The sequence below is a fragment of the Lichenostomus cassidix genome, chromosome 2 (genome assembly GCF_008360975.1).
Source record: "Lichenostomus cassidix isolate B80296 chromosome 2, HeHo_3.0, whole genome shotgun sequence".
Taxonomy (NCBI): Eukaryota; Metazoa; Chordata; class Aves; order Passeriformes; family Meliphagidae; genus Lichenostomus; species Lichenostomus cassidix.
In genome coordinates this window covers 63,463,813-63,479,697 of record NC_139482.1, presented here as the reverse complement: position 1 = coordinate 63,479,697, position 15,885 = coordinate 63,463,813, and the positions used below count along the sequence as shown (strand labels likewise).

General features: G+C 41.9%; 1 protein-coding gene across 30 annotated transcripts in view; it reads left to right on the top strand.

Moving 5' to 3' along the window:
- The window catches only part of ATXN1 (ataxin 1), a 349,836-nt gene that overhangs the window by 231,348 nt on the left and 102,603 nt on the right, over positions 1-15,885 (top strand). The window contains exon 1 of one of the 30 annotated variants that reach the window (XM_085051854.1): positions 5,073-5,194. The exons of the other annotated variants lie outside the window; for them this stretch is intronic. The gene's annotated coding sequence lies outside the window, so the exon portion shown is untranslated. Of the gene's footprint in view, positions 1-5,072; positions 5,195-15,885 lie in introns of those variants that run through there. 30 annotated transcript variants of the gene reach the window in all.

Sequence of the window (15,885 nt, the reverse complement as noted above, 5' to 3'; positions counted from 1 at the left end):
CCACTTGGAGAAAGGTTTCAATTTTCCTTGCTGCTTCTTCGGTCTTGCCCGACTCTTTAGGATTGCAGTGAAAGCCTGATACTGATACATGCATTTTGATTTGTCCCTATATATATATATATATATATATGTATGTATATATATAGTTCAGTGGAAAAAAATGTTCAACTTGGTCCACATAATAGAGCTATTTAATAGGTGAATGCAGAAGACAAGACGATGTTTGCAAAGCTTGTTTGTTTGATTCAGATAGGTGAGAGCCAGGAAGTCCAACTTAATAAAGAAGTCAGCAGCTTAGAGCTCTGTCTATATAGGATTAAAAAGAAAAAAATACACAGGCTTTCTTTATACTACAGTTCTCATCATGGTTACAAAGCTAATGCTTCAGACTCGCCCAGTGTGGATGTAGTCTATTATGGGCAGTCAGTTTCTGTATTTACGGCTAGAAATACGTGTGTTTTGTGATCTTTGAAGATGCCTGAGCAGGACAGAGTTTGTGTCATACAGTATGATGGAGTTAGATCCCTGACTTTTATCTTAGGAGGCTTTCAGAATGTCTCAGCAGTGCTTTAAGTCCCTTTGAAGACCTATTCCCAGCTCCCTGGTTTCCAGTGGAACACCTGGGAGATCAGCCTATCTGTATCTTCACTCTACCCCTGCATTTGGAGGCTGCCTGCTGGCTTCTATTAAGACTCCTCTGTTTTTTAAATCACCCTTGCAAACCCATGCTTAGCCTCTCCTTTTGGGGAGGAGAGTAAGGAGGAAGCACCAAGGCCTGCAAGTCAAGTTTGTGCTTATAGGAAGGTCCCATCCAGCAAAGGGAAGGATCCCATCTAAGTGGGACCTATTTGGCACGGTTTTTTGCTTCCTCTGCTTGTACATCTTTCTTAAAATCTAAGAGGTTCAGTATAAGCCTTGAAGGGATGCTCTGCAAAACACAAATCTGGAATGCTCAATGGCAGAATCTGCCTGCGTACCTCTCTTTCAGTAAAATTAGCAAGTTAGACCTCTTGCCTCTATTTCAAAAGAGTTACTCAAGGAGACAGTGACTTTACAACTCCTCTCTGTCATGCTATAAAACTGGGTGGTAGTCATCTTGGAGGAAAAAACGTTTCATACCCTATTGCTCTTTTCTTGTGAAGCTCAGCAGCAGTGGTGGTTCCCTTTGCAGAGGGTTCAGGAGTGTAGCTGGCACCCTAGAAAATGAAAAACATTTGAGTCATTTGCATAGTGGATCAGAATCCAGCCCACCCGGCTGCCGGAGCAAAAACCACAAACTTTCACATTTGAGTCATCTGCTGAAAAAGCTACGTATTTTTATGAAGAAAGAGCTAAATGTTTGGTTTAAAGTAATTTTATTTGCTTGCTTGTAGCCAAGTCACCTGACTCTTAGATGGGGAAGGTTATGTATCAACAGGATTTTCTTGCCATCTTTGCTGAACTACAATGATCACAGATTGACCTTGCTTCCAGACATAAGAACAGTTGTTTGATTCGAGTGTCAATTATCAATGTTTGTGTCTATAGAAACCAATCAACATTTACTCCTAATTTTTGTAAATAGGCTGTGACTGTGACACTCAGATTTCCTGTCTCTTGTATATCTGAACCAAAAATTCACTTCATGTGGTGTTGTCTTGTCTTCTGTGTTAGCTATCTGTTGCCTCATTAATAGGCATCTTCATTACAGTCTATATTTCTCCTGTTGAGATATGTTCAGACATCACTGGAGCCTCTAATCTTTCATTTTTATTCCACGTCATGGATTTGTTTGAGGGACTTTCTCTGTAATAGCTGTAGGAAATCGCAAGTAATGTTAGAAAAGCAGGTTGAACTGCCTACAATCAGCATTGCACAACATTCAGGATTTTTCCAGGATAACTTTTTTAAGTGACTTTTTTTTCCAAAAGCTGTGGCAATTTAGTGTTCGTTTTTCTTTCTTTTTACATTTCAGCATGAATTTTTCAGGTTGTCTTGAGAACAAGATACAAAACCCTGCATTTTTGTATATTAAAAAAAAAAAAATAGGTCAGCTGTTTAATTTGAGTACCTGTGTGTAGCACCCTCACATTTGGGGGTGAATATTTGAAATTTGGCTGTAGAGTTGCCCCAGTATTACTGATTTGCCTTTTCATTTAGAGGAGAACTTGTCCATAATCAGTCAGTATATAAACTCTGAGATCTCTCACTTTGTACCCACACAGCAGGAACTCGTTAGGTAGCATTGCGTGTGCTGTATTTTAAAGCTGAAGAACTTGCTTTGATATTTCTATATCAGTCTCCTGAGGAGTTCTGTGGTCCTCGGCTTATAGGAGGCAAAAGAAAGGAGATTGTCTTCCCATGTTTTCAGCAAAGCTGCTGTTTGCCCAGATAGGGTGCAGCAGAAGGAATGGATGGAGAGAGAACGCAAGCTGTGGAGGATGTGCTCAGGAGTAGTAGAGAGAAACATGGCATTGCCTGAACAAGGAGATGGAGGCACAGTTAAGGCTGAAAACACCAAGTATGGGGACAGCATTTTGGAGCTGGTGTGACTGTCAGGGGTAGATTGTGTGATGGGACTGGGACTATGGTGAGGAACTGGGAGGGAACTGGTGTAAAGAGTCTGAGGAGGGAAGCAGCAGAATTGAAGCCACCGAGAAGGGAAATCTCTGTTCTGTACATTGGTATGGAGTTTGTGATTCCTGAGGCTGCTTGTCCTGTCTGGTGTGAAGATAGAGGATCATTTCACCTATGGTTGTTTGTTATGGTCCAAGTGCTTGATGCAGCCTCACAGCCCTACGGAGACAGCAGACTGACTCATGCAATCCTGTCCCTCTGCATCAGTGCAAAAACCCTGGTGTGAAAATGCACAGTTTAGCTTAAACTGCTGCTAAGTCTGTTCAAAGTGTCTAACTTCACACTTTGAAGTGGATGAGGACTATTCATATAGTTTGTTTGAGCAGCTTAATGGTGGAGAAGCAATATCCAGCAAGAGGATGCAACAAGTGTCTTGCTGGCACTAGTATCTCATGTGAATACATCTCTTTCCACCTGCTCCTACACCTTAATCTCACTGTCCCTGTGCTGTCAGCATGAAATTGTGAGTGCAGGCTTGGGTGTCTTAATGCTACAGCTTTGGTTCACGTGAGATCCTTGATAGCTTGCAGTTGTCTCTGTTCCTCCAATAGAAAAGATCTGTTTTCATTTAAAAGTTCCAGCCCTGGTAATGAGTTTGACCAGTGTAGATGCCCTCTTTTGGGTCTGCCTCTGTCAGCACAAGCTTTCCACATGCTCACTGCACCTCCCTTTGGAAAGGACCCTCTTTGGTGAGTGCTCCCTAGCCAGTTGGAGGCAAAATTGGGTTAGCATAAAAGAGCCTGAGGAGTCGTTTGTAGCTGCTCCAGTTTATTTTCACCATAACGGATTACAAAATGCTTTTACACCAGACTGCTAGCACTTCTGAAGGGAGACAGTCAGCACAGGAAGAGGGGCAGCTGGTGCTGAGCACATGTGTGGGAGGAAAATCTCATCAAGCAGCATAGCTGGGTTTGGAAGGGACCTTTGTCCACAATCTCAGTCTCTCTGAGTCTCAGTTCTGTCTCTGTGATGGGGGGGAAAAACCCTCCTCACCGAGGTGTTGTGAACATGTGCTAATTTTAGTAAATCAGGCAGTTAGGTAATATGGTGACAGTTAGAAAATAACCTAGAAGGAAATAGTTGTTCTGTCTTTAAAGCATAGCATGTAGGGCCATTTTTAATACTGAGAATGAAGCAAACTACTGAGGATTGCTTATTCAGTAATACCAGCTCTACTATACCGTGAATGGCACCATTTCCTGTGGAAAAAACCCCGTGTGATCACAAAAGTAGGAATAAAGATTAAATGTTACAGAATTGGCCACATTTTTGGTATTTTCTTGCCTTTTAGTTCCTGGCTTAACATTTCTGACGTGTCTGTATATGTTTGTATGTGTAATGAACTCTTTGTGACCAAGCTCACAGTTGTTCATACATTCTGTCCTGAGATGTTAAGCACTTTAAAAAGGGTTTAAAAAACATTGAAACATTTTACTCTTCTGCTATTTTGTGTCTTTAAGCACATTTCTGTTCTAAAAATGCTTACTTCTGGTTCTTAAAAATGATCATAACTTAAGGTGAAGGAAGGTGAGAGGGGAAATGTTTTTCTGTATCTGGTAGAAAATCATGGTTGATCATTTTTTGCAGATCTACCTGATAAATAATTTCCCTGAATTTTTAAGTCCTTGCATTGTAACAGGTGAGTGAAAGGTACAAAAAACTACAGTTATGAAACCACAGATGATGTCAGAAGGAAACAGAGCTGGGTTAACTCTCATAACTAGGCTTAAATAATTTTGAAAATGACACTATTTGAAATTAACTTACTTGCACAGAGTTGTGTATCTTACTGTATAACAGAGGAAACAGGTACACTGATAAGTAAAAAGTAAAATTGCAGAGTCTAAGGTGCAAAAATAAGTTGATGTGAAAAAATGTTGGTCATGGCAAGTTTGTTTGCCACAGACTAAACGACACATGAATTCCATGTGTAAGATCAACCCCTTAGTGACTGCCCTTGGCTGCAGTCTCAGGCCAGGGTGCCTTGCTGTAAACAAGAGGTGCCTCATCACCCTGCCTGCAAGGAGTTGCCCTCCCTCGTGCACTTGGGCTGCCCATTGGCAAATGCCCTTCTGTGCATTCAGCTGCCTTGTTTGTTACACCAGCTCAACACTCTGGCTCTGGCTTCACAAGGTCACTCCTGTCTGCAGTATGGGTAGAATTAAAACAGTGATGGGAAAAGGCGTTGGCTTTTTTTCTGTCTTGAGGAGGTAAAAGATGTTGTGCCTTGTCCAGGTAGTGTGTTTTTTTCACAGCATTGGGGCTTTGGTTGCTGGGGCCGAGGTGTTTAATAGTTTGACTGTGCTGCTATTCTGTTTGTTTTATTCAGCCAGGAACATATCACAGATCTATTTTTTGATCAGGCAGCATTCCTGTACTATAATAATTCAGAAGCAAAAGTCACACACTAGTTGTGTGAAACGCCTGTTGGTTACTTGTCTACATGTGCTTCTTGCCCTTGTCTTCCCTTAAGTACAGTTTACTCTGTGCAAGTTGTAAACTCCATGGAGCAGGTGTTTGTACAGTGCATAGCACGGCAGGACCCAGGTTTCATCGTGGTGTCTGGACATGCTGTTATGTAAGTAAGGGTACTCTGTCTTGCCGAGCAACTAGAATAGTTCACATTAGCTGAACTTGTAGAGTTTCTTGTGTGCAGGCTGATGAGAAAAGGGATTTTTCTTTCCAGGCTGAGAGGGGCTTTGGAAATGTTCTCCAAATCACAGCGGCAGCTGGCTCTTTGGGCATAGGACAAAGACATGATTTGGAAATAGTTTCAAACTTTAGAGATGGCCCTTCACATACTAATGCTCACAGATGAGTTAAGTGGGGGAAGTTCACACCTCTCGTGGTGCTTTTGTTTCAGTCTGCCAAGCTACGGACTCAGCATGAGTGCAGCATGTAGGTTTTCATAGTGAGAGCTTTTGTCACTCCCAGAAGTGCTAGAAACTTAATTGCTTTCAAAGGCAAACATGGAATCTGGAGGACCCGGTACAACCTGCTGAAAGAACATAAATCATGAGATACTATCACGTTTCTGTGCTTGGGCTTGCGTGGAGTGAGTTTGCTTTGTGAGCGAATGCCTTTGGAATACATTGGTGGTTTTTTTGTTGATTCTTAGACATAGCAGTAATTGTTGTTGGCCTTGTTAACAGGCATCTATATTCTGTTCTGAAGTTACTGTTCATGTCTTCTAAAAAGTGCAGACAAAAAGAAATATTTGTTCTGCCTTGAAACCATGAAGGCATTTCTGCATTTAAATGGATTGATAGCCTTGATCCAGGTTGTTCCCCGCCAGCATCCCTTCAAATAAGCATGGAAGGAGAGTTGGTTGGTTGTCATTTGACCACTGCTGTTTATCTTTGCTTATAGTCAATGCTTAAAATGCCAGTGTTTACTTGATCCTCTTTTTTACACTGGTTTGCCACCTACTTCTGTCCTTAAACAAAAGGCAACTGAGAAGGAACTGCCTTTAGTAGATAAGGAATTGAATTTTCAAATGGCATTCTATAGTATGCTTCTCTAGATTTTATTTTCCCAAGTAGTCTTTGTAAAAAATTGTGGAGTTGGTCTGGGAGGTTTTTGGCATTTTTATCCACAACTCAGTTTTAAATGTAGTTTTTCTCATCTCCTTAAATGATTAGTTTATAGGGTCTTCATTCACAGGAATACTGTTTTGATATATTTTGCATGGAAACTGAAGCAGGAAAAGGTTTAAGGTAAGCCAACCAAATAATCTAGGGTCTTTTGATCAGTGTCCATTAGTATTAAACCAGTAATATGCCCTATTAGATGTTAGAAAGGAAGCTCAGTGTTTAATGAAGATAAACATGCCAATTGACATTCAATATGTCTTCTCAAGTCACCAGCAAAAACCTCGTTGAACCTTGTTGGCAGAGAAGCCTTCTGCAAAGGGTTCCTAAAAACTCCCCAGCTCTTGGCTTAGTTTCTGAAATGTTCTGGCGCTGCAGTGGGTCTGGTGCCAGTGCTGAACACTTGGTCTGGCTCCAGTTGGAGCTGAAGAAAGGCTGAGTTTTAAGACCTCTAGGATGCCTTCAGGTCCAGAAGAAACTGAGCACTGGAATAATGTGTCATCCAAACTGTGGTGTATTCCTAGAAATTGATGAATATGCTGTTTTAAGTTGGGGAGTTTGTATAGTTGAAGTTACTGAGATCTTAATGCTTAGAAGAGAGAGTTCTGCAGCTCTTTAAGATTGCCTGGCACACAAACAAGCAAAGATCTAAATTGCTTTGAGCTGCTGATAGTTATCACAGCTTTGTGCAGACACACCTTTGCTGGTACTGACAAAACACAAATACCAGTTTCACATCACTGTACTCTCCTTCGCTGTGTACATCTTAAAACAGTACTGTACCTTCACAACTTTGGCACAGAAAATGGAAAGAAGGGGTCAGCAGCAACCGTAGCCTCTTATCAAAGAGTTGCGCTGAGTAAAGACAGCATTTTAAAACAAAACTTGATCTGTTGTTGGAAAACTGGACATTACATTATTCTGATCCAAACCCACTCTGCTGAAATCATACTGGATGCAAGATCAGGCTTGGGTCTGTGAGGAGGACAGTAGCAAATGAAGGAAATACATTATTTTTTTTCTGCAACAGTAAGTTCCTCCAAACATCATAGATAACTGAAAAGTCTGTTTTCAAAACATCTCTGACCCTATATGCAAATAAAATTTCTGTGATTTTGTCTTTTACTACAAATCATATCCATTATGCATCTGTGTGACAAGGCACTAGTATATTAGTACTGAATGCTTCCTAAAGAAACTAATTTGAAATCCAGGGTGAAGAGTGAAGAGACATTGATAATCTGTGTCATGGACCTTAATCTGTATCATGGACCACCATACATTTCACACAACTGTCAGTAACAGCCTACCTGATGCAAGTTTCATATTAAGATACAGAATATATTGACAAATTTAAATATATTTAGCTTCCTAAGACCACAGATTGACATTGTGATTGTTGTCAGCCACTTCTGTGTGCCCTTGCCTGCAACTACGGAGTTAGAAATGACCTGGCAAACTCTGACTGGTATCATTGGTGAGGCAGTGCAGATATATTAGCTTTACTAAATTGTTGGGAAAAGAAGTGTCACAGTTTGACACTCCAATGGCAAAACTATCAGTATTCTCAGCTGCTGTTAGCGCAGGGTTTACTCTCAGTACTTTTGCCAACTGCAATAAAAGCATTGCAGACTACTCGAGGAGTGGGAGATAGCACTGGCTTTGGGAAGCTTTCAGCAGAGCTGAGCAGATTGTTTGATTTGCCATGGTCAAACATCCTGATTGACAGAGCGTAACTAGAGTTCCATTTCTGGTTCAGTGATTGTATTTTGTTGTGAATTCTTCTTGTGATGCAGCATGCAACCTTCTTGAATTAAAAATTACAATGCCTGTGCCCCCAGGGTGCTGCAGAGGTGGCACAATGGCAGCACTGACCGAAGTCTCTGCTGTGGGTGCAAGTCTGCTGCCTTTATCTGTTCTGCTAGAAGTTACCCCTGCCCTTGCTCTAAAGGGCAGCGAGGCAGGCCTCACAGCTCACACTAAGCACAACCAACACCTTTGTCAGATGGAACATTTTCTCTGTTTCTTTATTAGGTTTCTGTCGCAGTGTACAAGGTGCTGTGATGATTCAGGTTACTTTTTTTAGCCTGTGACCTGTATTTCTACCATTGTAGGTTCTGAACAGTTTTGTCAGCTCTGGATTGCTTTGTGGCTTCCCTGGGATAGGTGATTGTCTCCTGTATCTTCATAGGCGCTAAACTCACAGGCATTGCTCGGTAAATAATTCCCATGCAAGGTAAACTTGCCTTGCCGCTGTTAAAATTCTTAGTCTTCTGAAAAGCCAGTAGATGGAGTGTGTGCAATTCCTGTGCAAAATCACTGTACTTCTCAACCCAAAGATCCAACTGTAGTTTTTACATTTTTGTTGCAGAGAGACATTGTTGTTGTTGTTGTTAGTGATGCCTCTCCACACGAATCACAAATTTAAGGAACCCTGAGTGGAAGCACCAAAATTTCTTGATTGATATTTTTGCATGAAGTACTCTGAGCATGATCTACTGTGCACCTTCCAACACTGTTGGGTCTTTGAAATCTGGGTATGACTTCTGCTCACAAGCTTTTTTAATTTTTTTTTTCTTTAATTAACTTATTAATGAACTAGAAAGGTACTGGATACCTGAAAACAGACTTCTGCTTAATTTGAGATTGCATGTCAAATTAGGTATAGATGCCATGGGGACATCTAAGAAATACATCATGTTTTGTGTCTCTAAGCCCAGCATGTGAGAATAAACATCTATTTGTCGACATGAATATGTTGATCACAGATGTGAAAATTGAATTTGCTAGCAGTGTAAATTAAAATACTTTCCTCTTGTTAATAATGATCATGTAAATAATCACATTAATACAAACCATGGAAAGGGTCACTAGTCACGTTCCAGAGTGGATTTCATGCCTATAGATCAGTTATGGTAGATGTGAAATATGAAGGAGTCTAAAAGAGGAGACAAGTGGCTTTGGGGCAGATGGTTTCCTGAGTTGTTTTCCTTAGAGGAGGTCACAGCAGAGCAGAGCATGAACCAACACGGAAATGAGCTGGCCCTAGGTAATTTATGCCATTCAAAATAAAACTATCTAGAGATGGAGTCCTGTATAGCTGCTCATACCTGACTGGCAGTGGAGAAACCTTCAAATGATTCAATAATACTTAACACTTCATACTTAAGGGAACGCCACAATCCATGTATGACAGGTGTGAATGCAAGGTGGAAGTATCTTACCAAGAAATAAGTTAGACTTAAAATACTATATTGAAGTTATGAGGAGAAGTGTGAACACGTATGGCAAAGATGCACAGCTGAATTTCCCTGAGAGATATTTGGGAAGAAATGATGTGCATATGCATGTACACCCTGCTCCAAGCTATTAATGCAATTGTGGGAAGGTAGAAATCTTTAAACAGAAGAGTAGTTCAATTAATTAAAAAGAAAAGTTTAATAGTGGAATATGACAGAGTCCTGAAGGCACCGGTTTTGTTTGTGCAAATAACATGAACCTGTTACCTGTTACGCTGCCTTTCAGAAGAGAGCCACCAGAGCTGTATTTTAATCTGGTGTGGTAAAGTGAGCCCAAAATACTTTGTTTAACAGCTGCACAAATGATTCACTTTCCTAGCAGTCTGATTTTGTATTATAATCTGTTTTCCTTCTGTCTTTAATGTGCAGTTCTGCTGAGCATGCAGCTCACATTGGCTGCCTCGGGCACACTGCAGGTCAGCTTTTGAATGTAGGAGAATTCATGAAATTGAAGTATTTTGTGTACAGTTAATGGCAGTTGCGCAAGTACAAAGACATTGCTTTATCAGCAGATGTGGTCTAGGTTTACATTTATGTCCACATTCAATCCTTACGTTTATTGCAGTCGAGGGAAAAAAATCAAGAGCTCAGTGCAGTCTTTAACAATCTGCTTTGGTAGCTGGCCAGTCCACTTAGCCTTGAGTGAAGCACATGGTAGGGTGGTTCTTTCTTCCATTAACTCTTTGATGGTTAGAAACAGGGATGATTCCCATGATGTGATGGGGAGGGGGAAGTTAATATAAATGCAAGATTAGCAAAAACTTTGTACTCACCTTGGGCCAAGCCGGTAAGGGATTTGTGTACTGTCAGAACGATTAGATGGCAATGTTTGCTGGACTGCTGTGGCAGACAAAGGATATTTGAGAAGGTGATCCAGCTCTGCTGGAGTCTGCACAGTATGTGGAGGGCAGCCTTTCCACTTGGAAAGAAGTATTGGGTTGGGCACTTTCTGGTAAAGTCAAAAGGGTTGCTGTTGTTTGCAATAGCTCAGCTGTTTCACATGTGACACGTCTGTGTTTCCTCAGTTCTTGCCTGAGCTGGTTCTGGAGTTTGGAGTAGAAGGCTGTTTGCCATCATTGCTCCTGTCTGGTTAAGGGTTTTTTTTTTTGTTAGTTGGGGAAAAGATGAGAAGAATTGTATCCATGCATGGAGAAATAGTGATGAGCAGGGTGCAGAGGGTAGGCACATACAACTCCTCCCCCAGTGCAGAAATAACCAGTGCCGATGTGGGAGCTTGTTTGTAGCACCTCAGCTTGGCCCAGCCAAGCATGCTGTGAGCAAAGAGTGGGGAGGGACTTCCTTGCAAGATGATTAGTGCAATTTCCAAATGCTATGGAGGGGAGTCATTCCCAAGCAATGGTAGGAGCTTTTTTCTCAGGCTGAAGGAGTGTGCTGTCCTCCTTTAAACCGGGAAGATGGCAGTCTGGGAGAAGGATATGAAAAATAGATGGGCTTAAATTGAAACCTGGCATCTGGAACAGCTTTGGCAGACCTCAAGATAATACTTCAAAGTTGTTCAGCCCCACAAGGTACAGTATAATTTTCTACTTGGTGAAAGTATTACTTGGGAACTGGAGTCATTCTTGGGGCTTCCTTGTGCTGGGCACTGCCACACTCAGTGGAAAATAGGTCCTGACTGAACTGACTCTGAGCCTGCATGTTCTGAGCTGCTTACTTGCCTATTCTCTGTCTCCCTAAGTGTATTTAGCAGTAAACCTTTACCCTGAATTAGTTTTGCCAAGCAGAATGTAAATATACCTGAGCATTACTGACTCTGCCTCTACTGAAATGTTCTTCCATATTTTAAAATCATTAAAACTGAAGCAACATAAATATTCTTTGTTTCATGATGGCGTTATTGGCCTCCTAATTTCCCTGAAATTCAAATGTGTGCAGGGTCACTTGGAAAGCGCAAGGCTTCCTCAGCTCCCTGCAGTTTGGCAGGTATCTGTCTCCTTGCTTGATTTGGTTTGGACACTGAAGAGAAATTTAGCACACTGGTTTATCTATGAATTTACCATTCTGGCTTTGATGGAGTGATTCACAGAGTTTAGTGATCAGAGGCAGAGAACATCCTTCCACAGGCAGTGAGTGCGTGTAATTCTTACCGCAGTACCTGGACTGCCTTTCACTTCTGCTGGTTTACAAGGGAGAAAGCAAGTCAGCCCAGTTCAGTTATTTTAGCCATGTGCATTTGGAGATCATTCTGAAATACGATTAATACATGCCTACACATAGGGAGGATTTCAGGTTGAAAGGTTACTAATTGGTTTTGATGCTGTTTGCTGCTTGAATGTTGGTGGGTTTTTTATCTAAGGTAAAAAGAACATAATTATTTTTAACTTATAGAAAAGTCCCCATTTTCTCTTAAATGTCTTGATATGAAGTAATTTAAACTGAATTTCTGCACAGATACTTTCCAAGAGATTGGCTGTCAAGTACGATAAAAAAATCTGCACTTCTGCAGGGACCCAATGAGACTTTGCAAATTTAGATTTATTCTCAACGTTAAATGTGGTTGAAGATGTCATTTCTTAAACAGCACTTTTACAAGTAGTTAGCTTAAAAGTATAGCAATTCTAAGCACAGAGGGAATGATTTTGAAGTGTAAAGTCTTGAAACACAATGCAGAGGTTGACAGTTTCACTACAATTAGAAGCAAGGCAGGCACAACTCCCACTTCTGAAAAGTTTCCTATCGCATTGCTTCCTCTCTTGGCCAAGAAAACCTCAAAAAACTCTCTTTCTGTGGCTTTGCTTATTGACTTAACATAGTTATACTCAACAGCATTAGGAGACAGAGCAGAAGGGGCTGGCAAATGCGTCTGTAAAGAATAATCTTTACAGAAAGCTTCAGAGAGGTATATTTTTCCACATGCTTTCAGTCCCCCTGAGAATGCTGCTTTTTTGAGGAAAGCAAGTTTTAGGGTGGTTTGGCTTTTCCTTTTCTTTTTTTTTTTTTTTTTTTTTTTTGTCCCTTACAAGGCATGTTTTGTTAGGAAACCACTCCCTTCTGCTGCTGCATTTAGACTCGCTGCTAATTGCCTTTTGGTCAAAGACATTTTCCATGAATTGCCACGTTCCCCCACACTATTACAACTTCACACTGATTATGCTATGTTATGCGGCACTTCTGCCTGCTGCCTTTGGGAGGAGCGGCTGAGAGAAGGATTTGGAGTACCTGGGAAATAGTGAAGTTTACTGGAACCGAGGTTTGTAGCTGCAAAGGTAAGGCAGAGGTTGTTCCTCCCAGACTAAGATAGGTGATATAAGGAGGGAATCCTGTTCCTGTGGTGGTTTATGCACTGCTCTGCTGTGTGCCACTGTTGAGGATTTCGCATAAGAAGTCATGGCAAGGTGGTGTCTGGTGTGTTAGGCTTGTATTTTTTTTCATCCTAGTCACATGATGTAGTGGAAAGCCAATCCCAAACTCTGGTGCTGGAGAGGATGTGGCAGGGGGTGATCTTCAAGAACACTGCTGGCTCACTGAGCCCCTTGGGATGCCCATTGATCCCAACCTCCAAGCTTGTCTTTCTCCTGTACTTGGGGACATCATAAGCTTATCGTTAGCTTAGCTCTGTCCTCTGCAACAAAACCTCCAAGAGCAGCTGTATAAAAGATCACTGCTGACTGAAGCTTGAGCACTGGACAGGAGAACTGGATGTGGCAGAGTTGTTCAGCACAGCTAATCCACTTAAACTGTGGAGCTCATCTGCTGATTTGCTGGGGTGGTAGTGCTCTTAGGTGTGATAGCTAAAGAGGCTTTGGCTTGAGCTACAGTTTCAGAGCAATGAAAACCTGCAGCTCGGGCTGAGGATCTGGTTACACCAAGTTGGCCCTGACCCAACCAAACGTGGTTAAAAGTGAGAGGTTGTGAGAGATAAACCCGTCTGCTTGAGCCTTGTCCTAGCTTGGGAGCTGATCAGCATGTTCAAGTGCTTTTCTTTTTCTGCTTTGATCAAAGGTAGGGCTTACTTGGTCTGTGAACTGAGATGAGCTTTGCCACTAAAACCCTCTTTTTAACTACGATAATTGCATCCACAGTGGTAGTAGTCAAGATTCCTGCTTTAATCGTGTTACTGCACATAAGAGTGCAGATCTTTTGCAGGTAAAAACTCCTTTAATTTCTAATGTAGTGAGCCTGGTTGGGTCCCACCTACACTTGCTGGTGGTAGTGGTGCAGAATGAACAGCTGGTGGTGTAACAGGATCTCTGACTGCATTAATCTGTAGTCCAGCCTGTGACACATGAGGATTTTCACCTCAACGACGTGGTTAAACAGTTCAGGTCCATCCAATACACCAGTGTTGGCTAGGCAAGCCCAGTGTGGCATTTTCCACCATGTGATGGTCAGCAGGGGTGGCTCCAGCCCACAGGAGCAAGCAGTGGGCACTGCTCCTGTCCTGCTGCCATTTATCTGGGATGAAACCCTTATTTGTTTAGTCCTACCCTTTTTTGCTGTTGAGGGGAAGACAGGGAGAGTATGAGCAGTAGTGTGTGGTACACTGCTGAGTCCTCTGCTGTCTTCTTTGCATTAATAGAAGTCATCCAGAGAAACTAAAATTTGTTTGTTTTTTGTGAAAAAGGCTTATAATGTGATTTATCAAACTATTAGTAAATTATTATAGATTATAGAAATATAGATCAAATAATTTTCTGCAGCTACCCCTTGCTTACCACAGGGAGGTGCAAACAGGAGTGCTGCAGTCCCATTGATTCGGGTCCCACCACAGGCAGTGCAACCTGGAACCACTCTCACATCACCCATGTACCACTCATACGACTGGGTACAGAGACCTGCTCCCTCCTTTCCTTCAGCAGCAGAAAGAGGCCAGAAATGAAGGCAAAACTCTAACTCTGAATTTCAGAAAAGGCTGAAATTGGTCTGTTGGCATAGAGAGAGAACCAGGAAACAGGAACACCTGTATTGCATAGCTTTGGGCAGGTCAATTATCCTATCTCCAGTGAAATTCTTTATACTTTTGTATAAAGTATGAATAACAATACTCAATTTACCTTGCAGGGATGTTACAGACTGTGCAGTTAATTTTTTTTACAGTGTTTGTGGTATGTGAAACCCTAAATGAGTGCAAAGCATTATTACGATTTAATTTTATTGAGGGTTAAATATTGGTGATGTGCCCAGCTGAGCACTTGCTGGCAGTAAGCAAGGCAAGTGACCAGCAGCAAGCACGTTTGGCAGCAAGCAATGGACCAAAAAGGAAAACAGTGTTAACTTGTTCCAGTCCTACCTACTTTTCTTCTCTCCTACCACTGTACATTTCCCATTAAGCAGATGGAGGTGATCCAAATACCAAGTTGGAACTCTGTGGTTTAATAGACTTACATTTTACTGTTTAAAAGGCAAATAAAGGTTAATGACATGAAAATTTGTCTTGTAGGAGAGTGAGAGAGTGGAAGTGCCTCCAAACATGCCCTGAATGGTCCTTAAATAATGGCTTTCAGAAACAGACCATATCTGATTAGTTAGGTGGCAAATTTTTCACTGGGTCGGTAGCATGCCAAGGCCACTGGTTACTCCACATTTCCTGCTGCTGCTGTTGAGGGGGTTTGCACTGGATTAAAAACATGGATGAAAATCATTTGGACAAGGTTGGTACCTCGTGGCAGGAGCATGAGGCAGGGGATGAGCAGGGAGCGTGGGAGCAGGGGTTGTGTGCAGGCTCGTGTGCTGGGAGTGCTCCTGGGTTTGAGCATGAGCCAGTGCCAGACTACAACGTGTGTCTGTGTTAGAGCTGCCGAGTGCAAGAGAGGGACAGACAGCGGGTGGGATTTCTCTGGCTTGCTCTGATTTCGTGGGAAATGGGGGCTTCCCAATGGTGGGATTACTCCAAGTGCCAGTACTCCAGAAGCAACAATCGAATAACAATCTTCTGGTAATCTGGTAATAAACTTCTGCCCTCAGAAAATTGCACTCCAGGAGTACTGGAGATAGTGTATTCCTGGTAGAGAGGAAGGATTTGATCCACACTTTCTGTGTATGTGTTAATTCAACATCTTTGCTCTGTGAGTGTCCTGAGAGACAGGTCTAGGGGTCAGCAAAGCAGAAAAGGATCTTTCCAGTGTCTTCTTTTAAGCTTTGGGTCAAAGTCTGCATCGTACCCTTGTTCTTGTTGCATTTGAAAACATTGCTTCTCCCTGGACTTTTTCAGGACTTTTTCACTTTCTTCCCCAGCTCTAAAAGCTGCCAGCCATGGTCACTTACCCAAACAGAGTGATAGTATCACAGTAAACTGTGATGTGATAGCTCCACAGTTAGCTTCTCATTTAGTGGTGTGTCTGAAAATAACAATTGCTGCAAGAAAACAAATGGTCGACATGCAGCATATGCTGCACATAATGTTAATTTATTGCTTTTTT